The sequence below is a fragment of the Chiloscyllium punctatum genome, chromosome 5, assembly GCF_047496795.1.
Source record: "Chiloscyllium punctatum isolate Juve2018m chromosome 5, sChiPun1.3, whole genome shotgun sequence".
Classification (NCBI taxonomy): Eukaryota; Metazoa; Chordata; class Chondrichthyes; order Orectolobiformes; family Hemiscylliidae; genus Chiloscyllium; species Chiloscyllium punctatum.
In genome coordinates, this window is record NC_092743.1 from 37,249,155 (window position 1) to 37,266,957 (window position 17,803).

Sequence of the window (17,803 nt, forward strand, 5' to 3'; positions counted from 1 at the left end):
GCAGATAAGACGTTTACAATATTTCAATCCACAGACACTTTAAAGAATTTCTTTACAAAGCTGAATTCAGCCTACTTCAAATTGCCATCAAGAAACTGCATGAAATCCCCTTACTTGATCTTAAATGGTTTTTTAACTGTCTACCAAAAGCTTCCATTACCTGTTAATATATATGTTTGGATTCCTACAGTCCCATGTACTGCAAGATCAATTTTATTGGCTACACATGAATAGGCTCTGCGCTGTGTAAACATGATACTGAAATAGGACATATCCTGGATGATGACAAATACTCTGATCAAATAATCCCTTCATTATTCGTCACAAAAGCTATGAAGGGGTCTCTGTCCACAGTTTTCGCCCAATCCACCTCAGGTTGCCCTAGAAGGAAAGAAGTCTCAAAAAGCTGAGCAACAGGTGAGGCTTAGCTGTCTCACGCTGCTTTCATGCAGTAAATCCACATGAGGTTTTTTTCCACTAACATGATGCTGCAGACAAGCCAAAAAGATATTTTGCCTATCAGATAAATAAGTAATGAGGTATATAAGTTCTGGTGCTAGTGCTAGATGTGGGTATACATCCCAAAAACTGGCAGACCATGCAAGCAACATGTCCTGTTGACCCTTCACAGCTCATGCTCAACTAGCGGTGTTTGCAAGCCTCAGAAAAGGATTTTTTAAGTTGACTGGTGGGACATGGGTTTCAGTGGCTGGCCAGCATTTATTGCTCATTCCCAGTTGCCTTTGAGGACGTGGTGGTGAGCTGCCTTCTCAAACTACTGCAGTCCACCTGCTGTAGGGAGACCCACAATTTCATTAGGGAAGGAATTCCAGGATTTTGACCCAGCAACATTGATGGTACGGCAACATATTTCCAAGTCAGGATGGTGAGTGGCCTGCAGGAGGACTTGAAGGTGGTGGTGTTCCCTTGTATCTGCTGCCCTTCTCCTTCTAGATGAAAGTGATCTTGGGGTTTGGAAGCTGCTGTCTGAGAATCTTTGGTGAATTTCTGCTGCTATTGAGTGCTGATAGTGGAGTGAGTTGATATTTGTGGATGAGGTGTCATTCAAGCAGTTTTGTCCTGGATGGTGTCAAGCTTCTTGACGGTTGTTGGAGCTGTACTTGTCCATCACACTCCTGACTTGTAACTTGATGGACATGCTTTGAGGAGTGAGATGTTGAGATACTTGCTGCAGTATTCCTAGACTCTGACCTGTATTCCTCTGACCATTAGGCATGATTCTGCTATTGAAAATTATTTACTGAAGCAATTTGAATATTATCATCAGCTAGGCTGGGAGTGTAATGCGTTTTTGTGCACTCAAAGCTACACACATAAATACTTCGCACCCTCATTTAGGTAAGCAAAGGAACTTGTACATAATTGCTCTTTTTTTAAAGAAAATGGGTTCCTGGAGACAACTAAGCTTTGCTTTATCCCCATGGCAACATCCTGACCAACAAAAATTTACCTGTCTCTGTGAGAATTCAGGATGATGGTTAACTGTTCTTGTCACATCTCCATGTCAATGATGGCCCAATAAATCAAGAACCATTTCCCAAGTTGTATAAACTGGTGCCTCTTTTTTTCAAATCTGTAAATCTAGATCTGTAAATCTAGATCTGATCAGCGCAAGATAATAAGCTTTAGTCCATTTTTTGCAATGTTTAAGTTCTGTGCTACCAAGCATGTGTTTACTTTACATGACCAGAGCATAGTGATGTAGTTACTGAATTAATGAGCCAGAGAACCTGAGTTCAAATTCTACCATGGCTGGTTGAGAATTTAAATTCAGTTTTTAAAAAAAATCTGAAAATAAAAGTTTAATTAAATTGACCATGACAATGTTCGATTGTTGCAAAAAACCCACAAACGTACTTGAACACATTCATTATCAGAGCTGGCCAGTAAGAGTCAAACAAATTGATGTTACCTTCTGCTAGCTAGGGATGACCAATGATTACCAATCATATCTTGAGAATTAAGTTTAAAAGAAACTTTAAGAGTTAAAACAGAGAAACAATTCCTTTATTGTCAATATACTAGCATTATCCTCCATGCGACCAACCATCCAAACACACTTACCAACACCATTCCGTTTTGCATACTTTCAGTCTAATTTAATACAGCTCTGCCTCCACAATTAGCCTTGGAAATGAATTCCACATTTTCTTGGCCACTGTTCTTTTGTTCCAATAGTTACTGTTTCTTAATATTACAGAACAGCATAGGCTATCAAATCTGGACTAGTTCTCCTGCACAGCAATTCTCGGTTCTTTCCCCAAACCTCCACTACTGTATTTCATTAAGTATTTATTCAATTATCTCTTGAAAGTTACTATCGGATCTATTCCCTATCACAGAAGATTCTAGAATCTAAATCACGCATTTTTGAGAAGAATAATGTTGTCAGGTGAGATGATAGTGTGCTGTCCGATACTTGTAACAATAATAAACTCAACAATGCTAATGTCAACCTACGATTCAGAAGCATGATTTTTAGCTGGCACATCATGGGAACAGGTGCTAAACAGATAGTACATCTTTCCCACAATGAAATCAAATCAGGCGAGGTATTCCAAGGAAAGCCAACAGATAGCATTATTAACATGTTGATTTTGTTTTCAACACTTAGCTCTCAGAGAGTTAAAATAGGATAGAGTCAATGCCAGAATGATGAAATCACTCTGTGTTTCAAACACTCAAAAACAGTCTTTTATCTGGATTTCCTCAGCCATTAATGATTGCTGAAGAAAGCTGTATTCTGATGATCCCATAAACCATCGCTGCCAAAATAACTATCCTTGGATCAGAATTATGCTTGAGGGTCAGTTTTTCTAATCTGTAAGCTGAAAAAACAAAATAAACATTACTGATGAACTGGGTGTGTAGCAATATTATATAACTATCATACATCACTAATCATACATCACCAATACTGGTCTCCGCTGCTTCTTTATAATAATTGTGTAATTCTTTTGTTATTTCTATCTCTTTCCCCATAGCTCTATATTTGCTTCTTCTTCCATTTTCATCTTTCATCTTCATCTCTTCCTCTGCTTCTCTATCAATGTATCTTTATGTCAGTTGATTACTCTTTATTGGCCTTTATCAATGTACCTACTTATATCGTTGTTCTTTCACCATCTTTTCCTCTTCTCTTGATCTCATCATGGCTCATTTGAGAAAACGTTGTGTTCTGAGCCAGAGTGTCATGGAATCAAGCCTGTTTGAAGAAATCCAGTGGTACTTTATGTATTTACTAGCTAGCTTTATCCTCCATGATATTTACCTCTCCTGTAAGTGTGAATACTACGACAGCCACTAAACACACATTACATGATGTCAAGAGTGATATAATGGAAAATATGTGGATTTTAGCAGTTATAAGAGAAACAGTAAGCAAAGAAAACAGCAAAGGCAAAGTAGAAAAAAAAGAAATGAACTGCCAGAGGAAGTGTTGGAAGTGGTTACAATTACGATATTTTATAAAAGATATCTGGATGGGTATATGAATAAGAAGGGTTTAGAGGGATATGGGCCAAATGCGAGCAAATGGGGCTAAGTCAGATTGGGATGTCTGGTCGGTGCTGACAAATTGAACTAGTGTCTTTTTCCATGCTGTATGACTCTGACTCTAAGTCTGTGAATCGACATTTCTCAGTGAGTCAAAATGGCCATGCGCTTTCCATTCCTGATGCTGTGGAATTGAAAATAATTATGAGACAGATTTGGAAGAGGTTCTAATCTTCTACTGAACTAGAAAATAGCTCAAGAATTCCGTTTTAAAAGCGAAACAAAAAAGAGTAGCAGTCATGGTGAAAGAGTACAAACTCTATTGCAATCCAGATCTCAGTTTGATCTGGAATATAATGTTAGCAGTTGGTAGGTAAGTGAGCTTTATTCATTTTATGCAAAGTTAATTTTGTAATTAGTTGAATTGGTTAGCATTTAACTGAAATCTATAATTTCAATTCTAAAGTTTCTCGTCTTAAACCAAGTTTTAAAATGGTGTTCATTGGAAGAGCGATACTCAATTAAAGAAGTACTTGAAACTAATTCCTCTAAATTGGATTACCTAGGTCTTTTGTGTTAGGAGATTATAGAAATGGTCAAGTCACAGCAATTTAGCACAGAGCATGATTTAGGTGGAGTATGGGGAGTTGGGTGATTGATGGAGTTAGGGAAGGAAATAACATTTGTTTTACTATTGCCAGCTATTTTGGTCATCAGAGATTGCTTTTTAGTCTACAAGAATAAAAGCCAGTTATTTGATGAGTACCTATTAAATTATTAATATTTGTTTTATTACTAAGTTTCAAACTAATATAGCAACTAGCGGCATACTTAAGGTAATGAATGAAAACACAAGTAAATATATAACTGAATAAAATAGTTAAGTACCTACTGAGGACACTTTAAGAATGGCAGGATAGGTGAATCACAGTTCTAGAACATAGGGGCTACTAAATGCCAGTTTTTTTCTCGGCCAATCACATCTGCAACAAGTATTTGAAATTCAAATAGCTTCAGTTCAGCATTTATGAATTGGTGGCTGAATTACAGATACTGCAATGCATCAGGGAGAAGGAAAGTTACTGGGATTCTTTGTAGCAAGAAGCAGTCAGACCTCTTAGAATAGTGTCTTCTGAATAGTCAATGTTCACGAACAGCCATTGTGGTCCATGTAGTTACCAACAACATTAACAAGACAATGAAGAAGGTTCTAGGAGAAATTAAGGACTGTAGATGCTGGAGACTCTGGAGAAGAAGGTTCTGCATAGTCACTGTAAGGAGTTAGATACTAAATTGAGAAGCAGAATCTCAAAGGTAATAATCTCTGGATTATTACCCAATTTACATGTATATGACAAATGAAGTTAGAGAGGTGAACACGTGGTTCACAGATTGGTGTGGAGAAGTGGTTTCTGGTTTGGAGAGCACTGGCATTAGTACTGGGGAAGTAAGATGAGTAATATTAGATCTCCACCTAAACTATCCTGGGGCCAGTACTGATGCGAGCTGCATAATGGAATGAGATGTCAGAGGAAGTGGTGGAGGCTGGTACAATTGCAACATTTAAGAGGCATTTGGATGGATATATGCATAGAAAGGGTTTGGAGGGATATAGGCTGGGTGCTGGCAGGTGGGACTAGATTGGGTTGGGATATCAGGTCGGCATGGACCGGTTGGACCGAAGGGTCTGATTCCGTGCTGTACACCTCTATGACTCTATGACTCTAGAGAGCATTTTAAACTAATTACTGGACCTGGTATTGTGCAATGGGAGAGAATTAAGAGTAAAACAATCCTGGGGAACAGCATCCATGATATGAGATATTTTGAGGGAAAGAGGGGTGGGTCTGAGAATTTTTTTTTAGACTCAATTAAGAGCAAGTGTGAGGACATGAAAGCAGAACTGCCTGAAGTGAATTGGCAAATTGGGTTGAAGTGTAGATTAGCACAGATACAGTGACAGATATTTAAGGGAATATTCTGGAATGTACAGAATAGGCACATTTTAATGACTCACCATTTGTAACTAAATAGAAAACTGAATTGATGGATGTGGAAGGCTCCTTTGGGGCCTTGGACAGAGGTGAGGGGGGTGGTGATGGCCCAGCACTTACCTCTGCCACCGCAGGAATTGCAAAACCTGCACCTACACCTCCCCCTCACCTCCGTCCAAGGCCCCAAAGGAGCCTTCCACATCCATTAAAGTTTCACCTTCACTTCCACACATGTCATTTACTGTATCCGTTGTTCCCAATGTCATCTCCTTTACATTGGGGAGACAGGATGCCTACTCGCAGAGCGCTTCAGAGAACATCTCCGGGACACCCGCACCAACCAACCCCACAGCCCTGTGGTTGAACATTTCAACTCCCCCTCCCATTCTGCCCAGGATATGCAGGTCCTGGGCCTTCTCCATCTCCACTCCCTTTTCAGCTGATGCCTGGAGGAAGAACGCCTCATCTTCCGCCTCGGGACCCTCCAACCCCATGGCATTAACGTGGATTTCACCAGTTTCCTCATTTCCCCTCCCCCCACCTTATCCTAGTTCCAACCTTCCAGCTCAGCACTGCTCTCATGACCTGTCCTACCTGTCCATCTTCCTTCCCACCTATCTGCACCACCTCCTCTCTGACCTATCACCTTTACCCTCACCTCCATCCACCTATTGCACTCTAAGCTACTTTCCCCCCAGCCCCAACCCCCCTCCCATTTATCTCTCCACCCCCAAGGCTCCCAGCATAATTCCTAAATCGAAATGTTGATTTTCCTGCTCCTCGGATGTTGCCAGACCTGCTGTGCTTTTCCAGCACCACACTCCAGTCTCTAATCTCCAGCATCTGCACTCTTCACTTTCGCCTTTTGAAAGTGAGCCTGGAGAATAGTTAATGGAGACTAAAGAGATGGCAGATGTATTGAACAGATATTTGGCATTTGTCTTCAATTTCGCGGATGCCAATAACATCCCAGAAGCTGATTTAAATCAGGAAATGGAAGGGAAGGATGAACTCAGGAAAATTACAATCATCAGCGAAATGTTGTTGAATGATTGGACAAAGTCAGAAGTCGGATGACACCAGGTTATATTCCAACAGGTTCTTTTGAAATTACAAGCTCTTGGAGCGCATCCCCTTTGTCAGGCGAAGTGAGAGAGAAAAGTACACAGACACAGAATTAATAGGCAGAGGGATCAAGGGCAGAGAGATCAAAATATCAGACAAACCTGCGCAGTTACTGCCTTTGCTGTTTGGATTCATGTATCGCTGGATATCGGAGTGCATCTGGGAAAATTAACAAACAGTGAAATTTACAACTAATCTTGGAGGATGAGCTGCCAGAGGAAGTGGTGGAGGCTGGTACAATTGCAACATTTAAGAGGCATTTGGATGGGTATATGAATAGGAAGGGTTTGGAGGGATATAGGCCGGGTGCTGGCAGGGGGGACTAGATTAGGTTGGGATATCTGGTCAGCATGGACGGGTTGGACCGAAGGGTCTGTTTCCATGCTGTACATCTCTATGACTCTATGACTCTATAACTGGTGTGAGTGGAATGTCGAATAATAAATCTCTGCAGGTGACCAAGAGTGTTAGACAGTGTGAGTAAAGTGTCAACAGCTGAATAACAAGTGAATGGATGACCTGTCATGGACAGATTTTACAGCAAGTAAATTTGTGAAGATGAGGGTAAGTAGATTTTTCCCTTTTGTTGGTTCTCTCATGACTGCTGCAGGCACAATCTAACAGCTATGTCATTTAGTAAATTGGGGTGTGGCTGAGTCACTCTTGAGTGACTTCAAAGCAGAATGCATTACTCTAAAGGATACTAGTGAACCAAATACTCTTTACAACAATCTATAATAGTTACATGCTCAGCAACAGGCTCAATCTTTATTCCAGACTTCTATTAAATTCAGTTTTCACCATCTGACATGGTGGGATTTGAAATTCCTAACCCAGTGACATTGCTATTATTGAAAATATTGCCTGGGAAACAATGAACTCATGGAAGATTTATCATTCTTGTTATTAATTATTATGTATTTGTAGTACAAACATACTATTACCAATTCTGTGTATCCTCCAGCAAGGAGATTTGGTTGGGATTGTGAACTGAACCCCTGCTGTTCCATCTCTGAGCAACTGAGAATCGAAGAAAATCTGCCTCCCTAACCACAAACTGGCTTCAATATTCAGATGTTAGACTTATGCTTGTACAAGTTTCAAACCCAAGCATCAGCTAAAAACATCAGCTAAAACCTCAACTCAAAAGTTACCTCCAATTCCCAATCCAGGTCTCGCATTACAACAGATTCAATCCCCTTTTGGAACACTGCATACAGTATTTGTTACCACACCATAGAATAATTCTTGCTCTAATGAGGTTGTAGAATAGGACAATGAAGATGATAGCCAGGCCTACAGGAATCTAATGTTTTTATGTTGATTGATTTAAGTTTTTGTCTTACGTACAGAAAAGGCTGTCTGCTGCCTCACACACTTTCTTCCTTCTCAGGGACGAGAGGAATGTCTGCACTGTTTAAAAGTTTACATTGACTCCGAGTAAGTTTAAAAAGCACCTAGCTGATTCAAGGGCTAAGCACTTTTGAAAATAGGTTGCTTCCTATTTTGGCTCAGTGTCAATTGATGTCAGACTTTTGAAGAGCCTTGGTCATTTTACTACCTTAAAGACAATATAAATTCAACTTTTTGGTGCTTCCTATGCACAGCATACAAGGTCATGCTGTAGTGGAAATTTATACTAATTAACCAAACCATTTCTCAGAGTCAGATTGCGGTAGCACTTCAATGATCCTGAAGGTGCAGTATTAATGAACTTTACTTTTTGAGAAAAGTTCAGTGATTTCACCTGTGTTATTGGAAAAGTGGAATCTTTGGAAAAGTAGATGTTTCCAGAATAGTTAAGGGGAATGATTGACCTAATCGTAATTGTACAATTTTCAGTAAACAGGAAATTCAGACCAAGTATTTTGCCTTAAGGGTGCTAGATGCCTATGATGAATTAATACTGGAGATGTCAGAAGTAAATAAGGGGCCTTAAGATATAATGAGGTACAAATATAAATGAAGATTCTTTGAGGAAGAAGCTGAGAATGTTGAATTCAAATCCAATGAAGAAACATCATCCTTAATAGTTTTAATAAGAATGACCTCTTTCAATAATGAGTATCCCCTGTTTTTGATCCTGCTAAATTGGAGGAAAAGCTGCTTAGTCCAACAAAATATCACCTTTTTTTTATAGATCAGCTCATTTCCCCATTTTCACCCTATGTTCTGTAGCCTTTCCTTCACTAGATTCATACTTTACTGAGGTTCTTGGCTAACATTGACGCCTCTTGATCTTGAAGAGCTGGAGAGGGAGGTTACTGTCATTGGTCACTTTCCCCATATTTTTGATGCCACACCAAGGGTAACTACCAGCCCTCACCTGTTGGTCCTAGCAACTAGCAGCAACAGCTGTTTTTGAAGAGAAATGAGTCCATGAATCTGAGGGCCAGCAGCATTTGCCTGTATCTAACATATGAACGGTAGCCACTGGCAGTTCAGAAGCAGGCCACAAGAAGAGAGTTATATTCAGGGCCTTAGAACAGTGCCATACAATTTTCATTCTTCTTTCTACTGTTACTATTTCACCTCATTTGGAAGCAGAATAATGGACTATTATACAGGCCCTGAACTGCTTATGCAAATGTTTCCTACCTGAAATGTAGTCTTGTCTTTTCTTTGATGGTTTATACACATTTCAGTAAGTTTTTGTCTTTAATCCAGATCTTCAGCACTTGCCATTCGCCTTTCTTGTTAGCTCAATAAATTAAATGAGTAGTGGAAGTATCAAATGTTTATACGCAGAGTTTTGGACTTGATAGCACAATGTGCAGTGATTAGCTTTGAACACTGACAGTTTAAATTGCATTCTCAGAATGTGCTGGGATTTTAGAAAATGTAGGCCTGTAGCCTGGGGCTATAGTTCAGCTATTTCAGCTGCTCTGATGCTGGCAGCCACTCTGGATTCAACTGTGAATGCAAAACTGGAGAACATGACTAATACTAACAAGTCCTCAGCAAAATCTGGGATCAAAAGAAATTTATTTTTCTGCTCCTGGCAAAACTAGTTAATTGCTTAACTCTTTCTGTGACAACTTGCATTTGTACAAACCTAAGTAAAACAAAGTGCAGAATAATGTATATAACTTACTCACAGTATCAGATCACAGTCAGTGAAGTGCTACTGTTAATGATTAACTAGGTCAAAACTAAGGACACACAGCAATTCAGAGTAGATAGAAGTGGTTTTGGTCAGACCCCACCTCAAGTACAGATTCATATGTGAGCACTCAAAAAGACGAAGAGTCACTGGACCTGAAATGTTAATATTCTGATTTATCTCCACGGATGCTGCCAGACCTGGCTGAGCTTTTCCAGCAACTTCAGTATTTGTTACTAAAACACCCTCGTTTGAACATATTTAAAGACACAGCTTTGGCCATCATACCTACTGAATCACTGTCACCTGCAGAAAAGGCAACAGTGATATCTCCTACATATTGGGATACACTATCATGTTTAGCGACTATAACAGCATGGCATTATATGCCAACACTGAAAACCCACGTGTCATTTGACAGCTTCGTGTGCAGCGCTTAAGGCAGATTCCATGAAACAATAACAAAAGAATGCACACCAGACAGGGAGAATTAGGTGCAAATACTGTGGATGACCACATGAATTTACAGACAGATGGAAATGTCCAGCACACAGGCCAAACTGCAGAGCTTGTGGAAAACACAATCATTGTGAAAAAATGTGCGGAACGAAGAAAGAAGACAGTAAAGCAGTTACAGAGACAGAACAGAAGGACAAATGAGAAAGAAAAGAAACAAACCTGTAAACTGAGTTTAAGAACATTATGGATGAAACAACTATACCAAAGGATGGCTGAATATTAGTTAAACAGAAAATAACAGCACTGATCCTTGCGACACTCCACTGGTCACAGGCCTCCAGTCTGAAAATCAACCTTCCACCACCATCCTCTGCCTTCTACCTTTGAGCCAGTTCTGTATCCAAATGGCTAGTTTTCCCTGCATTCCATGAGATCTAACCTTGCAAACCAGTCTCTCATGGGGAACCCTGTCAAATGCCTTGCTGAAGTCCTGATAGATCACATCTACTATTCTGCTCTCATCAATCCTCTTTGTTACATCTTCAAAAAACTCACTTAAGTTTGTGAGACATGATTTCCCATGCATAAAGCCATGCTGACTTCCAGACTGTACATCTCTATGGCTCTATGGCTATGACTAGAATTCCATGCTGTAGAGGGATCTAAGTAGTCTCATGCACGAGTCACAACATATTAGTGTGCAGTTAAGGCAAGTAACCAAATAAGCTATGACAGGGTAATTGAATATAAAAGTTTGGATGCGATGCTTCAGTTTCAAGCACATTGGTGAGACCACATCATAAAGATTAAGAACAGTTTCGCTCTTCTCATTTAAGGAAGGATGTAAATGCGTTGGAGGCAGTTCAGAGGATGTTTATTGAATTGATACATGGAATGAGTCTTATGAGGATAGGCTGGACTTAAATGAAGAAAGAGGGATGATCTCATTGAAACCAATATGATTCAGAAAGGTCTTGACAGGGTGGAAGTTAAGAAGATGTATACACCAGTGGGAGAATCTCTCACTAGAGGACATAGTTACATAATAAAAGGACACTCATTTAAAAGTGAGATGGAAAAGATTTTATTCTTCTGGAAAGTAATGAAGTGCTTGGAATTCTCTTCCCTAGAGATCTATGGAATTTAGATCACCGAAAGTATTTAAAGAGAAGGTAGATCAATTTTTGAAATATTGGTGTGATGTTAGCATGAAAGAGATGTTGACAAGTTGGACAGGTCAACCATGATCTTATTGAATGGTGGGGCAGGCTTATGGGGCGTACTGCTGCTCTTATTTCTCAAATTCTTTTTTACTTATATTTGTATAATTGCATGAAATATCTCAATGCCAAAGTTCTCAGAGAAAAGAAATCCCCCCAACTATTCAGATCACAAGGAAGGTGAAATGTAAGCCCACAACAATAAATCTGAAACTGAGGGTTGGTAGCAGAGCATAGAGTGACATTGTCCCACTTGAACTCTTAACAAAATATATTTCCTCAGAATTTGAAAGAAAATGGTTACCCAATGGAAATTGGTTTGAAGCTGAATAACTTCATTGTTGATGGCATATGATGGAACTGAGATTCCAAAGCTATAGTTGATATGTGGACTCTGATTGGTAGAGACATTGTCATAGAGAATGCAGCCATTAAGGATGATTGATGGTTAAATGCCAGGTTTTGTTTTACTGTTAAACCATTGATTGGTTAGGGCATTACTCTGACACATGATCCAGTGAATGACTGATACCTATTTTGTTGAGTTCAGGTGTGTTGAAGGTAGTATACCCATTGAAAACTGCCCTCTGCTGAGAAACAAGAAGCATTGATTTAACTGTATTCAGAGTGTTTTGAGGAGATGTTTGGATCCTTTGAAGATTTTTAATATCATATCACTGATGATCCAGAGGAAAAATCGAGATAATGGTATCCAATTCACCCCATGAGAGTTTGAGATTATTTGTTGAATAGTTTAGATTCAGCATCATCACCTCATTCTCACATTACCAAAAGAAGCACATTTTTACAGAAGGCAATTCCGGATGTTCTATAGCACTCATGAAATATTGAAGATAGGCACAAACCACACCTTTGATCTTGAGTTCTTCTTAAACTGTCCCTTGCAATCGGGAATGTCTTGCTTCTACTTTAGTTTGACAGATTCTAAGGTGACGGATAAGAACAACACGTGAACTACAGACTCTGTCACATGAGGGAGATGTTGCTTGAAGACTCAAGTAGGTGAGTCGTTGGGAGGTTGGTACCCTCCCTCCAAAACCTCGACTTTGCCACTGCAAATACCTGATGAAGTGCCTCTGTGTTCAGTGTCTTCCTGAGTAAGCCTTCTCCAATTGGTCAGTGACGAGCAGGGTCTCCCATGAGACAGTGCAGATGCGTGACCTTTTCACAGATGCTTTGATGTCAGTCTCCTATCCTCCTGAGAGCATCCTACTGCATCAAGTGCGAAGTAGAACCATTACTTTGGGAGTCTGGTGTCAGGCATATGACCTGGGCTGCCCCCACGGAGCTGGTTTTGTGAATGCTGTTGACTTTGCTGTTGAACTGCCTTTTCTGCGACTGAATTTGGAGAACCTTGCAAAAGTGCCACTGGTGATATTCCTCCAGTTAATTTGAGATATCTGTTTTAGCTTGTCCAAGACTCCAAAGTACAGAGGAACATCATTTCTGTCACATAAACCATAATATTGGCCTTAGGTTTAATCCTTAAATACTCTTTCCTTCAATTGGTCAAATGCTGATCTGGCACTTTGAAGGTGATAATGAATTTCAACACTATGTCTGTCTTCAGTGAGAGGACATTCCCAAGATACATCAAACTATAACTCTTGGGGCTAACATGAGATCAGCTGCAGTACTCATTGACAGAATGTACAATACCATGTTGCCAGACAAGATGCACACAGCACTCAACCAGGATTGAGCAGGATAACAATTCACTGATGAACAGGATGGAGGAAAACAACACACATGCCAAATCCTTGCCTGAGTTGTTGAGGTGACAAACTGGAATTCAGCAAGAAAGTCTGGTGCCTAGCAAAACTTGTTAGTGAAGCTGAGGCTTCAACATCATGCATCATCAAGACTGAAAGAAAATGGAAAGAAACAGAGTTCTTATTTATTGGACCTAAACCTGATCTGGAGAAATGAAAGGCTCATCAACAACACTACCAATATCACTAACCAATGAGACAAAACAGCATGAACAACAAACAGTATAACATTAGCAATGTCACCAGCAAAAGATACAGCTTTAGCAAGGAGAAAGTGAGGACTGCAGATGCTGGAGATCAGAGCGAGAGTGTGGTGCTGGAAAAGTACAGCTGGTCTGGCAGAATTTGAGGAGCAGGAGAATCGACATTTCGGGCATAAGCCCTTCATCAGGTTTCCTGATGAAGGGGTTATCTCAGAAATGTCGATTATCCTGCTCCTTGGATGCTGCCTGACCAGCTGTACTTTTCCAGCACCACACTCTCAACAACTTTAGCAAGATCAAACACAATTTTTTAAAACAAAGGGCAAGATACACATTAGCATTTATAGTGGGGCCCTTGCTGTTTGTGGTTAATATAATTGATTTAGACTTGACTGTCAGAAGATTGATCAGTAAAATCACAGATGATATGAAAATTAGGAAGGTGATAAATAGTGAGGAGGATAGCCTTAGATTATAAGAAGGTATAGATGGGCTGGTCAGATGGGCTGATCAGTGGCAAATAGAATTCAATTGGGATAAGTGTGAGGTGATGTACTCAGGCTGGAGAAACAAGGCATAGTGAATGGTAGGATTCTGGAAAACACTGAAGGTTAGAGAGTATTTGGCATACTTATCTACTAGTATCTTAAGGAGGTGGAGTGACAGGTAGTTTAACTTGTGAAGAAGGCATGTGAGATGCCTGCCTTTATTAGCCAAGGCATAGGGTTTAAGAGCAAGGGGGTCATGCTGGAACTGGATAAAATGTTGGTTAGGCCACAGCTAGAGTTTTGTGTTTAGTTCTGGAATCCACACGATAAGAGAGCTGTGATAGCACTGGAAAGGGTGTAAAGGAGAGTTACCAGGATGTTATCTGGGCTGAAGAATTTTAGTTATGAAGAGAAATTGGATTGAATGGGGTTGTTTTCCTTAGAACAGAGGTGACTGAGTGTGGACATGATTTGAGCTGTATAAAATTAAGAGAGGCCCAGACAGGGTAGAAGAAGAAATGTTTCCCCTTGGTGGAGAGATCAATGACAAGGGAGCATAGATTTATGGTAAGGGGCACAAGGTTTAGAGGGGACGTGAGGAAAGATTTAACCAGAGGATGGTGAAAATTTCAACTCACTACCTGTAAGATTGGTAGAGGCAGTAACCTCCATAAAATTTAAGAAATATTTAGACATGCACTTGTGATGCCAAGGAATGCAAGGCTATGGGCCAAATGCTAGAAAATAGGATTAGAATAGTTAGATAACAAAACAAAAACAGGAACAAAAATAGAAATTACTGGAGGCACTCAGTAGGTCTGGCAACATCTGTGGAGAGAAAATAAAGTGAACGTTTCAAGCCCAGTGACCCTTCTGAACCCCACTTAACTGACAACATATCGACACACATTCAATCCTTTCACCTCCAATGCTCAGTAGCACAACGTGAATCATCTACAAGATGCACTGCAGAAAATTTCTGAGTCATCGCCATTTTTTAAAAATTTACTCACGAAATGTGGGCGTCACTGGCTGGGCAAGCAGTTATTGCCTATCTTAGTTATCCACCTTCCACAACCGTCAAGAAGGGCAGCATATACATTGGAACACCACCACCTGCATTTCCTTCACATCCACCATGACTTGGAAATACTGTTGTCCCCTCGGTCTCACTGGGTCAAACTCATGGAACTCTCTCCCTAATAGTATTGTGCCTACGCCAAATTGTCTGTAGCAGTTCAAAAAAGCTGCTCAGCACTATCTTCTTCAGCGTTACTAGAGATGGGGAATAATTACTGCTCCAGCCAGCAATGAACTAAAAAAAAGGCTTGTCCCATCCCAACTTTTTGATCTTTAACGTCCTCCTCAACAGGCAGGCAGCTACAGACCTTGCTGAGATATAGATATATCCTTTGTACAAGCAGTTGACCTAATCCCATGTAGTTTATTTATTCCTTCCTCCCATTAACCACGCTAATCTTGAAAAATGTATAGTTTATGTTTGAACCTATTCTTTGACGTGAAATTCACAGTCTTGCCCATATGAACAGGGTTCACCTGTACTCCAGGTTCTCAACTCTTACAGTTAATCTTCTATCAGTCAGCTTGTGTTGTTATTGTGAACAATCTGATCGCTTGAGATTAAATTCCGAATTAGTGGTTATCTAGTTTAAGAAACCAGGGAGAATTCTCTGTTCTCTTCAATAAAGTGTCATGCCAGCTTTATTGTTCCGCAACGGACCATGCATTTAACACCTCAAATACAAAGGAGACACAAATACTTTACTGTCTCAGTCTGCCATTTCAGTTACAAACTCACTCAAATCCTTGAGTCTGAGAGTAGGACTTAGGCATGCAATCGCCTGTGAGGTGAAAGAGTATTTCAAATTTATGCAATCCTAATAACAGCCACAAGACTTCTCTCGTGACCCCCTCCTTCCCACTGCACTTATTTTAATTGCAGAGACTATACACAGCACCATGGTGGCAAAGACTACAGCATCAGACAATCCAGATGCATTTCAGCCTTGTTTTTGTAGCTCTGCAGTATCATTGCCATAGTACAGCCTGTCAGTGACCCCTTAGACTGTCCGCAGCACTAATTAAGGGTGGGGCTCTCCCTTTCACACAATGTACTGAAGCCAGATATTGTGTTTTGAATCTCTCGACTTGCTTCTTGTTTCAAACCAAAATATTAGAATCCAGATTTCCCACAACCTTTGCCTTTCATTAAACCAGATGCAGGGATTTAAACAAAACATCAGATTGTTCTGGGTTTTTGCAAGGCCAGTCATTATAGGATCTAATTATTTTTTCCCAGTAAAAGACAATTTCCACTTTAGTAAGCTCCAATGCCTAATCTTTTATGCCTGATTATAATTATGTGTCTGAGGCACAGACTTTTTAATTTACTTGGTTTAATTCATATTAGAAGAGATTAGACTCTATAATATATTACCCCCAACATCATATGCTTGCTTTATAACCTTTTATTAAATTAGTGCTCTCCACTCCTTAAAGGTCTGCGCCATGATTGCCATTCACACTGGCCTCCCAACTCACATGGCTAGAGGGGTCAGCTTTTGTGTTTGGCAACTGATGGTGAGCATTGAAAGGTTATCTGACCATCTATTTAACTCAAGCATTTATCAGTCAGCAAGGATCACTGGATGTGAATCAGCAACATGAGCTTGGTGTGATAAATTTCCCACTTACTTAAGGGTAGTAATTTTTCTTATTATTCATTCATGGGATGTGGGTATCACTGGCTGGGCAAGTATGAATTGCCCACCCCTTATTGCCATTAACAATGTGGTGACAAGCTGCCTTCTTCAACTGGTGCAATCCACATACTGTAGGTAGACTCACAATGCCATAAGGGAGAGAATGCTCGGTTTTTAACAAAATGCCACTTAAGGAACAGCAATACATTCCATGTGGTGCGTGTCTTGGAGGGGAACTTGCGGATGGTGGTGTTCCCATGTTTGTGCTCCCTAGATGAAGGTGTTTTGGGTTTAGAAGGAGCTGTCTAAGAAGCCTTGGCGGTTTCTGCAGTTCATCTTGTGGCTGGTATACAATGGTGCTACTGGGCATTGGCTGTGGAGGGAGTGGATATTCATGAATGTGGTGCTAATCAAATTATAGAAATCGCACAACACCAGGTTATAGTCCAATAGGTTTATTTCAAAGTACAAGCTTTTGAAGCATTGTTCCTTCATGAGGTAGCTAGTGGGGTAGGATCATAAGACACAGAATTTGTAGCAAAAGATCAAGCTGCCATATGCCTGGTGCAATGTATTGAACAAACCTAAATTGCCATTAAGTCTTAATCACTTAGATTGGGTTGCAGGTTTTGATTCATTAATATGTAAATCCCAGAACTTCTTTCAAGTCACATTCCTGAAATAACTTAAGATTTTTTTTATAAAAAATGGTGACATCTCAACTCAGATAATGCATTAGAGGTTAGAGTCTCTCTGTATCCCAAACTTGAATCAGACTGGTTCTATTTCCAAAGTAGGAATTTGTAAAATGTCACATGGATTGACTGCTTATAGGGAGTGCTTTTTGAACAAAATAGGATGTATCTGCAAATACAAATCTGCAAATGCAAATTCATCCCATAGACTTATATGTACCTGTATGTGTATGTGTTTGTGTGTGTGCGAGCGTGTGCACGTATGTGTGTGTGAGGGAAGGAGGGAGAGAGAGAGAGTGTGTGTGTGAGATGTCACCTATTTTCACAAAACCTTAAATTATTGCAGGATTGTGACTTGAAAGAAGTTCTGGGATTTACATATTAATGAAGCAAAATCTGCAACCCCATCTAAGTGATTAAGACTTAACAGCAATCTCGGTTTGTTCAATACATCGTATCAGTTGTAAGATACTTTGATCTTTTA

The 17,803-nt window shown here is 40.0% G+C and overlaps 1 long non-coding RNA gene across 1 annotated transcript; it reads right to left on the reverse strand.

The window, feature by feature from the left end:
- Positions 1 to 1,927: 1,927 nt before the first annotated feature.
- Positions 1,928 to 9,580, reverse strand: LOC140476737 (uncharacterized). Its single transcript, XR_011960583.1, has 4 exons — positions 9,234 to 9,580; positions 6,737 to 6,794; positions 3,125 to 3,226; positions 1,928 to 2,849 (listed from the first exon to the last, which is right to left on the reverse strand). It is a non-coding gene; the product is annotated as an uncharacterized lncRNA (long non-coding RNA).
- Positions 9,581 to 17,803: the final 8,223 nt, after the last annotated feature.